General features: G+C 46.3%; 1 long non-coding RNA gene across 2 annotated transcripts; it reads left to right on the top strand.

The window, feature by feature from the left end:
• The first annotated feature begins 11,250 nt into the window (after nucleotides 1-11,250).
• LOC142930612 (uncharacterized) lies at nucleotides 11,251-11,603 on the top strand. Of its 2 annotated transcripts, none has more exons than XR_012946564.1 (3): nucleotides 11,251-11,339; nucleotides 11,386-11,477; nucleotides 11,548-11,603. It is a non-coding gene; the product is annotated as an uncharacterized LOC142930612 (long non-coding RNA). The 2 variants fall into 2 exon arrangements; XR_012946565.1 differs by having other exon boundaries at nucleotides 11,525-11,603.
• Nucleotides 11,604-13,430: the final 1,827 nt, after the last annotated feature.

Raw genomic sequence — 13,430 nt, 5'->3', positions numbered from 1 at the left:
ATTTCGATTTAAAGCTTTCGTGACTGCAAGGATTCATCTTCTTTGGTTCTTTCGGTAAAGTCACGTAGAATGAGAATAAAATAATAAATTGATAAAATAAAATAACAATAAAATTCTAACAACGTTTCGGCCACAACACAAGCGGCCTTCATCAGGTGAAGGGACAAGACTGTCTGGAGGACAGCGCTGGAGCGAACAAAGCCACGCTCGAGGCGCTGTTATACTCCATGTTGTAAACCATACCATTAACCGTGGTGTGAGAGGTATTAAGAGTCAATGCCAGCGAAAGAGCTGCGGTCTTAGAGTCGCGGCATCTCTTCAGAAAGGTGAGAGACTCGATTAGTTGAGCCTTCTTATCCCGGAGTCTGTTGAATGATCTTAAGGTTGTGTGGAATCCCTCCCCGTAGAGGCGGTTGAATTTCGATTTAAAGCTTAAAACGTCGTGAGAATTTTATTGTGTTATTTTATTTTATCAATTTATTATTTTATTCTCATTCTACGTGACTCTACCGAAAGAACCAAAGAAGACGATTCAATCATGTCATGTAACGAGGCGGATTGGCATATCATCCAGCCGTGGATTGACCAGTGGCTTATTATGGTTGATAACACATCTGAATTTTATTTTTACAGTGAGGGAAAAAAGTATTTGATTCCTTGCTGATTTTGTACGTTTGCCCACTGACAAAGAAATGATCAGTCTGTAATTTTAATGGTAGGTTTATTTGAACAGTGAGAGACAGAATAACAACAACAAAATCCAGAAAAACGCATGTCAAAAACGTTATAAATTGACTTGCATTTTAATGAGGGAAATAAGTATTTGACCCCCTCTTAATCAGAAAGATTTCTGGCTCCCAGGTGTCTTTTATACAGGTAACGAGCTGAGATTAGGAGCACACTCTTAAAGGGAGTGCTCCTAATCTCAACTTGTTACCTGTATAAAAGACACCTGTCCACAGAAGCAATCAATCAGATTCCAAACTCTCCACCATGGCCAAGACCAAAAATCTCTCCAAGGATGTCAGGGACAAGATTGTAGACCTACACAAGGCTGGAATGGACTACAAGACCATTGCCAAGCAGCTTGGTGAGAAGGTGACAACAGTTGGTGCGATTATTCGCAAATGGAAGAAACACAAAATAACTGTCAATCCCCCTCGGCCTGGGGCTCCATGCAAGATCTCACCTCGTGGAGTTGCAATGATCATGAGAACGGTGAGGAATTGGCCCAGAACTACACGGGAGGATCTTGTCAATGATCTCAAGGCAGCTGGGACCATAGTCACCAAGAAAACCATTGGTAACACACTAAACCGTGAAGGACTGAAATCCTGCAGCGCCCGCAAGGTCCCCCTGCTCAAGAAAGCACATATACATGCCCGTCTGAAGTTTGCCAATGAACATCTGAATGATTCAGAGGAAAACTGGGTGAAAGTGTTGTGGTCAGATGAGACCAAAATGGAGCTATTTGGCATAAACTCAACTCGCCGTGTTTGGAGGAGGAGGAATGCTGCCTATGACCCCAAGAACACCATACCCACCGTCAAACATGGAGGTGGTGGAAACATTATGCTTTGGGGGGTATTTTTCTGCTAAGGACAACTTCACCGCATCAAAGGGACGATGGACGGGGCCATGTACCGTCAAATCTTGGGTGAGAACCTCCTTCCCTCAGCCAGGGCATTGAAAATGGGTCGTGGATGGGTATTCCAGCATGGCAATGACCCAAAACACACGGCCAAGGCAACAAAGGGGTGGCTCAAGAACAAGCACATCTGTGGAGGGAGCTGAAGGTTCGAGTTGCCAAACGTCAGCCTCGAAACCTTAATGACTTGGAGAAGATCTGCAAAGAGGAGTGGGACAAAATCCCTCCTGAGATGTGCGCAAACCTGGTGGCCAACTACAAGAAACGTCTGACATCTGTGATTGCCAACAAGGGTTTTGCCACCAAGTACTAAGTCATATTTTGCAGAGGGGTCAAATACTTATTTCCCTCATTAAAATGCAAATCAATTTATAACATTTTTGACATGCGTTTTTTCTGGATTTTGTTGTTGTTATTCTGTCTCTCACTGTTCAAATAAACCTACCATTTAAATTATAGACTGATCATTTCTTTGTCAGTGGGCAAACGTACAAAATCAGCAGGGGATCAACTACTTTTTCCCTCACTGTATATATATGAGTCACTTGTGCAGAAATATAGCCCTGGCAAAAAAAAAACTCGACAGCAATTGTTGGTAATCTCAAAATCTTGTTACGTCCACTTATACGCGATAAGATCAACGCTGTTAAACCACGTTCGGCATTGATATTTTGATATTTTAAATAATCAGAACCGTACAAACTACAGAAATCTATTTAAATCCCACGACCACTGCAAAATGGCGGGCAAAGTTATAAAAGTTCCAGGGAGAAATTACACGTGTCTGACCTGGCCTCTGGTTTACAAGCGCCGTGCTATAAGTCAAATGGAATGCCCCTCTGCTTGTCTGTAAGTCAGAATGACGCGTGCACCTGCATGATCTCTCCAACCACAGCCGGGGGTGAGCGGCAAATGGCATGCGAGAAAGAACGCCATACAATTCCCACGATGACCAGGTGGCCCATGAGGATTTACATTGTTGTACTTAAATTCGTGTCAATGTTTAGTTTGTTTGCTCCAGTAAAATGTTCCGCTTCAGTCTATGTATTTTTTTTTCTCTCTCTCTGTAACAAAAAATCGCATTGTAGATTCAAGTAGCCAACGAATGTACATGGAAACGCTCCAGAGTGTTCATCCACCACACAGATGGATGATTTTAAATCAGTTCCCGTGCAGGTTAAATTTCGATTTAAAGCTTTCGTGACTGCAAGGATTCATCTTCTTTGGTTCTTTTGGTAAAGTCACGTGGAATGAGAATAAAATAATAAATTGATAAAATAAAATAACATAATAATATTCTCACGACGTTTCGGCCACAACACAAGCGGCCTTCATCAGGTGAAGGGACGAGACTGTCTGGAGGACAGCGCTGGTGTTGGGTGGGTTATAATCGCAGGATCGTGAGCGGTGGGGCCATCAGCTTGGGAACGTCCTAATCCAGCAGTGTTTTAGTCCATGGTCAATTATATGAATGATTAAAGGGGGACGCATCGCAAAAACACACAAGGTATTTCGTGAGCATGAACTCGGCCTGTTGTGTGGCAGTGGCATGGCAGTGCGGCGGCGCGTTTGCCGCTCATTGCAAGAATTTCCAGTTCAGGCCCCATGGCCACCCTGGATAATGCTGCGGGTGTGTTCATCTGAAATATATGCGCACAGTTTGAGCCACAGGAGACGTTAACAACAGCGCTGTTTGTTGCTGAGCCGCTTGCCATCTTCGACCTTTGGGTACGTGCTCGGCAACTTTGTTGAAAGCAAAAGGTCACATGTTAATGTCAAATGTCACCAAATTTGCCCAAAAATTGCTTGCAAATTTTTTTAATTGGGACAACCTCGTAGCAACATCACCGCCCCAAAAGAAAGCGTTTTGAGACTCATGGTTGGAAGCTGGCACAAGACCGTCCACTAGACGGAGCTCTAAAGAGTCCCCTTTGTAGGGTATTTGGCCTACTCCTCCACGTTGCCCAGACGTCTCGGAAGAGGTGGGAGTACTCACACGCTACCCTTACCACACGCCACTTTGCAATCGACTGTGGTGAACCCATTTATACTGATGGGTAGACAGCGGATATGTTGGCTGTTGGGGAAAGGTTAAGAAACCTGTCCATTGTTCGAACTGCTACGCGGGGAGATGGAGTCAAACCGGCGTCGTCTGGATCGCAAGTCCATCGCGCTTTTCGTTACCCCTTGGCAGCATAGACCGGATATACGGCGAGCAATTACAGCTGATGACATCTAACCTGACGCATGTTTGCCAAGGCATTGGGGAGGACCCCTTCTGTTTGCTTGTAGACGTTGATATAAAACGGATGATGAGAGAAATTACACTTTGAGGTGTAGCCAAATCAATTTTTTTTTATGGCCTGCAGTAATATAATTAAAGCAACTCTACATCAGTAGCTAAATCGGCTTCAGAGTGCGTGACCAGCAAGTGCAAGTAGAATGGGGTTGACATCCGTCTGTGTTTGGTCCGGAGAGTCTGGGAATTGGCATTTGTATTCAGGTGGCAATAATGTGTTTGCCTCGAGATATGGTTGTATTGTTGCGTTGAATTTCATTGCAGAACCCTACGCAGCTGATAGACCCACGGAGAGCTATATGTCCGGGTTTGGTCTGTGAAAAACGTAGCAACCCGAATTGCGGAACATGTCTTCGGCTATAACAAACTGCTCCGTGTGTTTTATCAAAAGTTTATACTAAAGACTTTATAAGAAAAAAACTATGTTCAGTGCCTTCGCGTATAAATCAAACATGTGTTAGTCCATTGGCCCACTGAGTTTGCAGACCAACGTTATGAAGCAGCATTTTCTTTAATCCCGAAAACTGGATTGGCTTCAACATTCCCAGCCTCATCAGCAGGCAGGCTTGTTAAACAATTTCTGAAAGATTTAGCAGATGTTATTGGCAAGAGTACTCCAACACAAAAACAAACCAATCCGGCACACAAACTCGTACGTTGCCGTGGAACATTATGGTTAAAGGGGCCGTCCATAAAGGACGTCACGCGATTTTGGACGATTTTTGACCCACCCCCCTCGTCACACAGCGTCACAAAAAGTCAGACCCCCCCCCCCTCAAATATGACGTCACAAAGCTCTGCCCCCCCCCCCAAAAACCATATTTCCATTTTGAAAATAAAATATGCTTCAAATCGCTTTAAACTATTGTCATTGTAGTGCATATTTATTGTGGCGCTGCACTCTGATGTTGTAGGAGTATTGTTATAACAATTAGTGTTGTTATAACAATTCTATATTTATTTAAAGTTGCTCATTTTGATGTGACGTCACATTTCTCAAACCCCACCCCCCCTCGTCACACATCGTCACAAATGTCTGACCCCCCCCTCCCCAGGTGCGTGACGTCATTTATGGACGGCCCCAAAGATCAATGTGGGTTCCCGCAAAAATGAACCATGTCTCACGATGCTGATCTTCATTCGTGGCCTCAACCCCATCGTGGAAATTCCACATTTCTCTGGCAGGACCCAACATGTCCAGGTCCTTGGACTATCATTACGTGGATGTGTGTGTGTAAAATGTACGTTGAACTTCTTTCACACCGTACGTTGTCAACCGTGCTAATCGGAGATGCTGGATCACATGCATTGGTAAAATCAAATCTACACACCCCACGGTTGGCATTGATGAGAATTTAAGGGTGCCCCTTGAAGGCTGTGACGAGCCTCATGGTCAACCATCTTCCGACTCTGCACCTTTTCTCCAATTAAGCAGATAACGTGGAGCAGGACTGAGTGGGTCCGTGGCACACGCCCAAGTGTTGATCATTATTATCACGGTGTCATCATGGATTGGTTGTAAAACGCTTTCTCCTAGGCAGCCATCAGCTTTACAAATGACCTCTGACCCTCCCCGTGCAACGTAATTCAAGCTTCTCTCTGTCTCAGGGCGCGTGCACTTTTGTTTAACAATGTGCTTATTTATTTGTCGAGGCACGGCCAGCATTCTGAATATTAACATCATTTTATTTGGAAAACTGTCCGCTTATTATTCTTATTTTTATCCATTCGGGAGCCTCGACGCATCCACGCCTGCACGGCAACGCTACAGGGATAGTGCCACCTAGTGCAACAAATCGCCGCACGCACGTTTTGAAAAACGATGGGCTCCCACCGCTGACTCGGAGCGTGTAGACCAACTCCAACCCAGTCAAAACACGCGAGCGTTGATGTTCTTTGGGTCTTTCGGTAACGTCACGTAGATACAGTGTCTACGTAGTATCTACGTGACTCTATCGATGGACCCAAAGAATATGAATTCCTGCAGTCACGAGAGCTTAAAGTGAAGATTTACGCGAACGTTGGTTTAACAACGTCGGCTTTCGCGACCAATATCTAACCAAAAAGACCTCTATTACGGACGCGAAGGTTGCCCCAACGTTCGGTATGTGCTTGGGACCGTTTGGACGAACGTTGGTCTCGACGATCCATGTTTACTGCGACGATTCGTCACTGCTCGGTGATGACAGTGGCTCGAGCGGTAACAGGGCCTTTGACGCTTGTTACAGCGGTCGCCCTGGTGAGGGCGTCGTGGTGGCTAGGAGATGTTAACTACCTCGCCTGGTACACAAGGAGGCCGTGGAGTTTGATCCCGACCCTGACGCCTGCTGTACAATTGGAGTTTGCGTCTCTCTCTCTCTCGCTCTCTCTCCGTGGTCGCGCGGCTTTTTTCTCCGGGTCCTCCTACCACGTTTAGACAGAATTTCAGGCCCGGGGTGACATTCAACAAATTTTAATTTCAAGAATGATTAAGAGAGGTCAGGCTGTTGAACTATACGCCATCGGTTTGGCGGACACGCTCTGACAATGCAGTTGCACGGAGTCCGCCAGACCGAGTGTCGTACACTTACACGAAGAATGTCACCCCCCCTGTCACCTCCCCTGTCACCCCCCCTGTCACCCCCTCTGTCACCTCCCCTGTCACCCCCCCTGTCACCCCCCCCCCCTGTCTACCCCCCTGGCTTCGCCCCTATTTAGAGACATGCGCTTGGAGTATTTGGCTGCGGTAAATGCCCACGTGATAAACCACCGAGCTATCATTTGTGACCCCGTCGGATTTGAAAAATGTCGATATAGTTCAGTGGGCCCCACCTGGTAAAATAAAATGAAAGTTTAGTTTATTTTTTTACTGCGGGTGTGTAATACATTTGCCATAATCAAGCTACGTACCACCTGCTTGACAGTGGGCTCTGAAGATCCCCTGACGCCATTCGCAAGAGTAGGCCTGCTACGTGCCGGGCGTCAGGGACAACATTTTGCGAAATTCCAAAATTAATCGTCCAACTGTGTGAGCCTTAATCGCGAAAGTTTATTGCATTGTGAAGGCGGGAGGGGTGGAGGTGGGGATGGGGGAGGTTGAATTATGACGTCCAACGATGCATACCGTCAATTGAAATAGAGCAATGCAAATGTCAACTTTACTATTTCAGGCTTCATAATTAAAATAAATCATCCTCAGAAGGCCGTGTGGCCATTTGGGATGTGTTCAAAAAAATATATGATACTGTTTTATGTGGAGATACAGATGAAGGAAGAAGTTGCATTCACTGATTATTTACTTTATTAAAATGAAAAAAATCCCTCCCTCTCAACGTTCCTCAAGCCAATCCCGCAGAGTGGCGACTAAATATCATCCATTGTTAGATCGCGTAAATATAAATGTGTTGTTAAACCCGCCACCACCCGACACACGTACGTTGATTACCATGTGACTAACACAACCGGTAATGGACACCCATTGCAATTTAGATGCATTCGTTAACCCCTCACAAGTGACGTCATCACAAGTGACGTCATCACACCTACCCCTCTATTTAAGGAACTTCTCCACAAATCTAGCTGTCACCTGATGAAGCTAGTTGTAATTACTGGCGAAACGTCGTACTCAGATTGCAAATGTTGTGGCTTGGCTCTCCAACACACCGGTGTGCTGTGCTAGTGACGAATTGGCATGTTATGTTTACGTGACAAACCTTACTAGTTGGCTGTGCCGGATGGTGGCGGGTTTAACATGACACATTCATATATACGCGACCAAATCCAAACAAACCCGTATTAAGGTTAAAGGTCCTTCATCCGCGAACAATTAGACTGACATCACTGCAACACCAAATGTGAAAACTCACCCCAGCGAAACACATACCTAATTCACAGCCACTTTTAAGTTTAGAACAAATTAACACTTGGCCTATAAAGATGAAACTTTAAGTTACCCAATCTCATTGAGGTAATGAATATCATGGGGTGCTAGCCTGGTTCTAAAATGGGCAGTAAATTAAAAAAATATATATTAAGCCCCTGTGAATGGAACCCTATAAAACTAAAAAATAATGGTACGTTCTAGAAATTGCATGATCATAACGTTAACACAGTTTACAGTTAGTTTACTGGTGCTCGCGATCCACTGCTGTATGAAGGCCTCCCCACGTCGTCGTGTTGGCTATCGGGCCTGTTTGATCACCGTTCACTCCTCGCTCAGTGTGCCTTGTTGAAGTGGGCCCCAGGACCAATTCATCGTGCGCCACTGATGTTAGCCGTGGGTCAGGGCTAAAACTCGGCAAAGTGGAGGTCATAGCGGAAGTCTGTTAACCACCGTGCCTCTGCTCCCGCACGTCCCCACTTTCACTTATCTATAAAAAAAATATACACAAACTAAATTTGTTATGAACGCAAACACGTGTCGCACTTACACAATGCCAGTTGCTACCTTAACAAAGTGTTTACATCAACTTGCTTCACGGTCTTGTGATCCCCAATTTGTTCACCCCTGAAATGTATTTCCTTTGCTTATTCATTTCTTTGTTCACACCCATCGGTATACAAAACAAATTACATTATAGAGAATGAAATGGGGGTCATAAGACATCGGGACAACCTTGTACAATACAAAAGAGGGGATATTCTGTCAATCACCACTATCCCACGCCTTTTAAATCAACATTTTCATGATCATTATGCGCGAGAGGTCCAGTCCTTGTGACGACTCGTTTAACTCACCCGCTCAATGCACAGCATCGCACAGCACTACAGCAACATACCATTCAAAATAAACAAAAATGACCGAAAGGATGAGGTTTCTGTTCGCAGGGTTGCCGTGCTCGCTCTCCGTAATCGGGAGATCCTCAGAGTCGAGGCGCTGCTCCTCCGGATCGAGAGGAGCCACTTGAGGTGGTTCAGGCACCCGGTAAGGATGCCCCCCGGTAGACTCCCCCTGGAACTCTACCGGGCAGCAGCAGCGCGTCCCACTGGGCGAAGACCCCGGGGCAGGACACGCTGCTGGCGTGTAGTGTATAGTGTAGTATATAGTAGTGTATAGTGTAGTAGTGTATAGTAGTGTATAGTAGTTTATAGTGTATAGTAGTGTATAGTGTATAGTAGTGTATAGTAGTGTATAGTGTATAGTAGTGTATAGTAGTGTATAGTGTAGTAGTGCTGGAGTCTGTCGCCAGGGAGTGGGAAGTGTGGACCGCCACTACTCAACACGCTGACGCCGCGACCCTCGCCAGGACAAGCGGACTTAGAAACGAACGAACGAACAAACAACCATCCTGGTGCCATTGGCAAACTGCACTTGTGGAGGAGACACACTGAACGATTGATGTGCTGCTCTGTGTCTCTGTAATCATCAGTATTGGCACTCGGCACCAAGCAATACAAGCCAAAAGTTAAAGCCCCAGGTAGATCAAGGTTAGAGCCCCAGATATATCAAGGTTAGAGTCCCAGGTAGATCAAGGTTAGAGTCCCAGGTAGATCAAGGTTAGAGCCCCAGGTAGATCAAGGTTAGAGTCCCAGGTAGATCAAGGTTAGAGCCCCAAGTAGATCAAGGTTAGAGTCCCAGGTAGATCAAGGTTAGAACCCCAGATAGATCAAGGTTAGAGCCCCAGGTAGATCAAGGTTAGAGCCCCAGGTAGATCAAGGTTAGAGCCCCAGGTATATCAAGGTTAGAGCCCCAGGTAGACCAAGGTTAGAGCCCCAGGTAGATCAAGGTTAGAGTCCCAGATATATCAAGGTTAGAGTCCCAGGTAGATCAAGGTTAGAGTCCCAGGTAGATCAAGGTTAGAGCCCCAGGTAGATCAAGGTTAGAGTCCCAGGTAGATCAAGGTTAGAGCCCCAAGTAGATCAAGGTTAGAGTCCCAGGTAGATCAAGGTTAGAACCCCAGATAGATCAAGGTTAGAGCCCCAGGTAGATCAAGGTTAGAGCCCCAGGTAGATCAAGGTTAGAGCCCCAGATATATCAAGGTTAGAGCCCCAGGTAGACCAAGGTTAGAGCCCCAGGTAGATCAAGGTTAGAGCCCCAGGTATATCAAGGTTAGAGCCCCAGGTAGACCAAGGTTAGAGCCCCAGGTAGATCAAGGTTAGAGCCCCAGGTAGATCAAGGTTAGAGCCCCAGGTGATCAAGGTTAGAGTCCCAGGTAGATCAAGGTTAGAGTCCCAGGTAGATCAAGGTTAGAGCCCCAGGTAGATCAAGGTTAGAGCCCCAGGTAGATCAAGGTTAGAGCCCCAGGTGATCAAGGTTAGAGCCCCAGGTGATTAAGGTTAGAGTCCCAGGTAGATCGAGGTTAGAGTCCCAGGTAGACCAAGGTTAGAGTCCCAGGTAGATCAAGGTTAGAGCCCCAGATAGATCAAGGTTAGAGTCCCAGGTAGATCAAGATTAGAGTCCCAGGTATATCAAGGTTAGAGCCCCAGGTAGACCAAGGTTAGAGTCCCAGGTAGATCAAGGTTAGAGTCCCAGGTAGATCAAGGTTAGAGTCCCAGGTAGATCAAGGTTAGAGCCCCAGGCAGATCAAGGTTAGAGTCCCAGGTAGATCAAGGTTAGAGCCCCAGATAGATCAAGGTTAGAGCCCCAGGTATATCAAGGTTAGAGCCCCAGGTAGACCAAGGTTAGAGCCCCAGGTGATCAAGGTTAGAGTCCCAGGTAGACCAAGGTTAGAGTCCCAGGTAGATCAAGGTTAGAGTCCCAGGTAGATCAAGGTTAGAGCCCCAGGTAGATCAAGGTTAGAGTCCCAGGTAGACCAAGGTTAGAGCCCTAGGTAGATCAAGGTTAGAGCCCCAGGTAGATCAAGGTTAGAGCCCCAGGTAGATCAAGGTTAGAGTCCCAGGTAGACCAAGGTTAGAGTCCCAGGTAGACCAAGGTTAGAGTCCCAGGTAGATCAAGGTTAGAGCCCCAGGTAGATCAAGGTTAGAGTCCCAGGTAGACCAAGGTTAGAGTCCCAGATAGATCAAGGTTAGTGCCCCAGGTAGATCAAGGTTAGAGCCCCAGGTAGATCAAGGTTAGAGCCCCAGGTAGATCAAGGTTAGAGCCCCAGGTAGATCAAGGTTAGAGTCCCAGGTAGACCAAGGTTAGAGTCCCAGGTAGACCAAGGTTAGAGTCCCAGGTAGATCAAGGTTAGAGCCCCAGGTAGAGCAAGGTTAGAGCCCCAGGTAGATCAAGGTTAGAGTCCCAGGTAGATCAAGGTTAGAGCCCCAGGTAGATCAAGGTTATAGCCCCAGGTAGAGCAAGGTTAGAGCCCCAGGTAGATCAGGGTTAGAGCCCCAGGTGATCAAGGTTAGAGCCCCAGGTATATCAAGGTTAGAGCCCCAGGTAGATCAAGGTTAGAGTCCCAGGTAGATCAAGGTTAGAGCCCCAGGTAGATCAAGGTTAGAGCCCCAGGTAGATCAAGGTTAGAGTCCCAGGTAGATCAAGATTAGAGTCCCAGGTATATCAAGTTTAGAGCCCCAGGTAGACCAAGGTTAGAGTCCCAGGTAGATCAAGGTTAGAGCCCCAGGTAGAGCAAGGTTAGAGCCCCAGGTAGATCAAGGTTAGAGTCCCAGGTAGATCAAAGGTTAGAGCCCCAGGTAGATCAAGCTTAGAGCCCCAGGTAGATCAAGGTTAGAGCCCCAGGTAGATCAAGGTTAGAGTCCCAGGTAGACCAAGGTTAGAGTCCCAGGTAGATCAAGCTTAAAGCCCCAGGTAGATCAAGGTTAGAGCCCCAGGTTGATCAAGGTTAGAGCCCCAGGTAGATCAAGGTTAGAGTCCCAGGTAGATCAAGGTTAGAGCCCCAGGTAGATTAAGGGCCCCCCAGAATTAAGTTATGGGTGGGGAGGGGGAACAAACAGTTGTACCTTAAATATAAACGAAAATGTGAACTTAGGAAGCCACTGGAGCTATGCCCTTTTAATCGTAGATTGAAAACTAATTTATTTTCAACTGTTCATCTTCTTTGGTTCTTTCGGTAAAGTCACGTAGAATGAGAATAAAATAATAAATTGATAAAATAAAATAACACAATAATATTCTCACGACGTTTCGGCCACAACACAAGCGGCCTTCATCATCAGGTGAAGGGTCGAGACTCGTCTCGTGCCTTCACCTCGTCTCGTCCCTTCACCCAATGAAGGCCGCTTGTGTTGTGGCCGAAACGTCGTGAGAATATTAGTTGTTTTATTTTATCAATTTATTATTTTTTTCTCATTCTACGTGACTTTACCGAAAGAACCAAAGAAGATTAATCCTTGCAGTCACGAAAGCTTTAAATCTTTTCAAACTGCTTTTTATGTTTAGTGTGTTGTCCTTCTCCCACACCTCCAATTAGCAGCACGGCTGGCTACGTACAGTGCAAAACAAGTTCAACATAGACACACACATACATAACACACGAATATACATGACACATCAAATAGCATTTTTTTCTCACATCTCACTGCATCTCAATCTTACGTCCACGTTTTTCTCACCTTGTCTCATCTCTATCTCTTTGGCATCTCATTTGATTGCATACGATTAAATGTGTGTGCGGTAGGTGGGTACGGTGGTGTTTCCAATGGGCGGGCAACACCGCTGAGCGTACTGTCATCAAAGCCAAAAACAATCCTGCCATTGTGTGTTTAGGTCGTTGTTCTTCCCTCGGTACCTCCGATTTAGCACGACGGCTACGTACGATGCGAAAGAAGTTCGACATACAGGGACTCCTCTATTTACGAATGAGTTTGGTTTCCAGAGGTCTGTTCGTAAGTCGATTTGTTCGGAAGTGCAACTTTACTCCTGTCGATTCCAAACACGTTGTACGGCGTGTACACTAAACACGGGGAATGGCTTAAAAAATTTGCATAATCTCCTGTAGATGTAGATGCCACTGATTCTTCACGATCTGCAGATATAGATGCCACCATCACCGCCATACATTGTGCGGCGGTTGAACTTACGACCCTCGGTCCGTATCGCTAAGTCGGATGTTCGTAAGTAGAGGAGTCCCTATACACGTACGTACATCAACGAGCAGCGGTTAAGGGCTGTGTGGGCTGGGCCTTGCCAACCGACGGGTGCCCCTTGCCCTTGCCCGTTTCACTTGCGGAGCGAATGCCCGAGGCAGGCGAGACGAGAACGGCCTTGGAGCCCGCATTGCGTGCAGCCATAGAGCGCAGTCGCTGCAGCACGGCTCCCTGAGCCTGGATCTGCTGCCTCAAGCTCGCCACCTCAACGGCGTGCAGCTCTGCAGAGTGGGAAAGAAAAATGCGTAGGCTCGGTGTTAACGTGGGAGCAATGCGGCAACAATTTTGCATACCTGTCAACCCCTGGTCAGTGCCCTACATTATTACAGAACAATTCAGACCTTATTGGTCACCTCCGTGCGCTTATATAAATCCCAACGTTCATCCTACAAAGTCCCATCACGAGGGAGAAATACAAACAAATCTACTTTTTTTTTTTTGCCCGAACTGAAAACTCTATTTACCTGTAAAACAATACGGGGTAAACCCATATGGGTTGACAGGTGTGATTTTGTG

The sequence above is a fragment of the Petromyzon marinus genome, chromosome 42 (genome assembly GCF_048934315.1).
Source record: "Petromyzon marinus isolate PM22_M1 ecotype Great Lakes invasive population chromosome 42, UKy_Petmar_22M1.pri1.0, whole genome shotgun sequence".
In the NCBI taxonomy this organism is placed as follows: Eukaryota; Metazoa; Chordata; class Hyperoartia; order Petromyzontiformes; family Petromyzontidae; genus Petromyzon; species Petromyzon marinus.
This window is presented reverse-complemented; position numbering and strand designations above follow the sequence as displayed.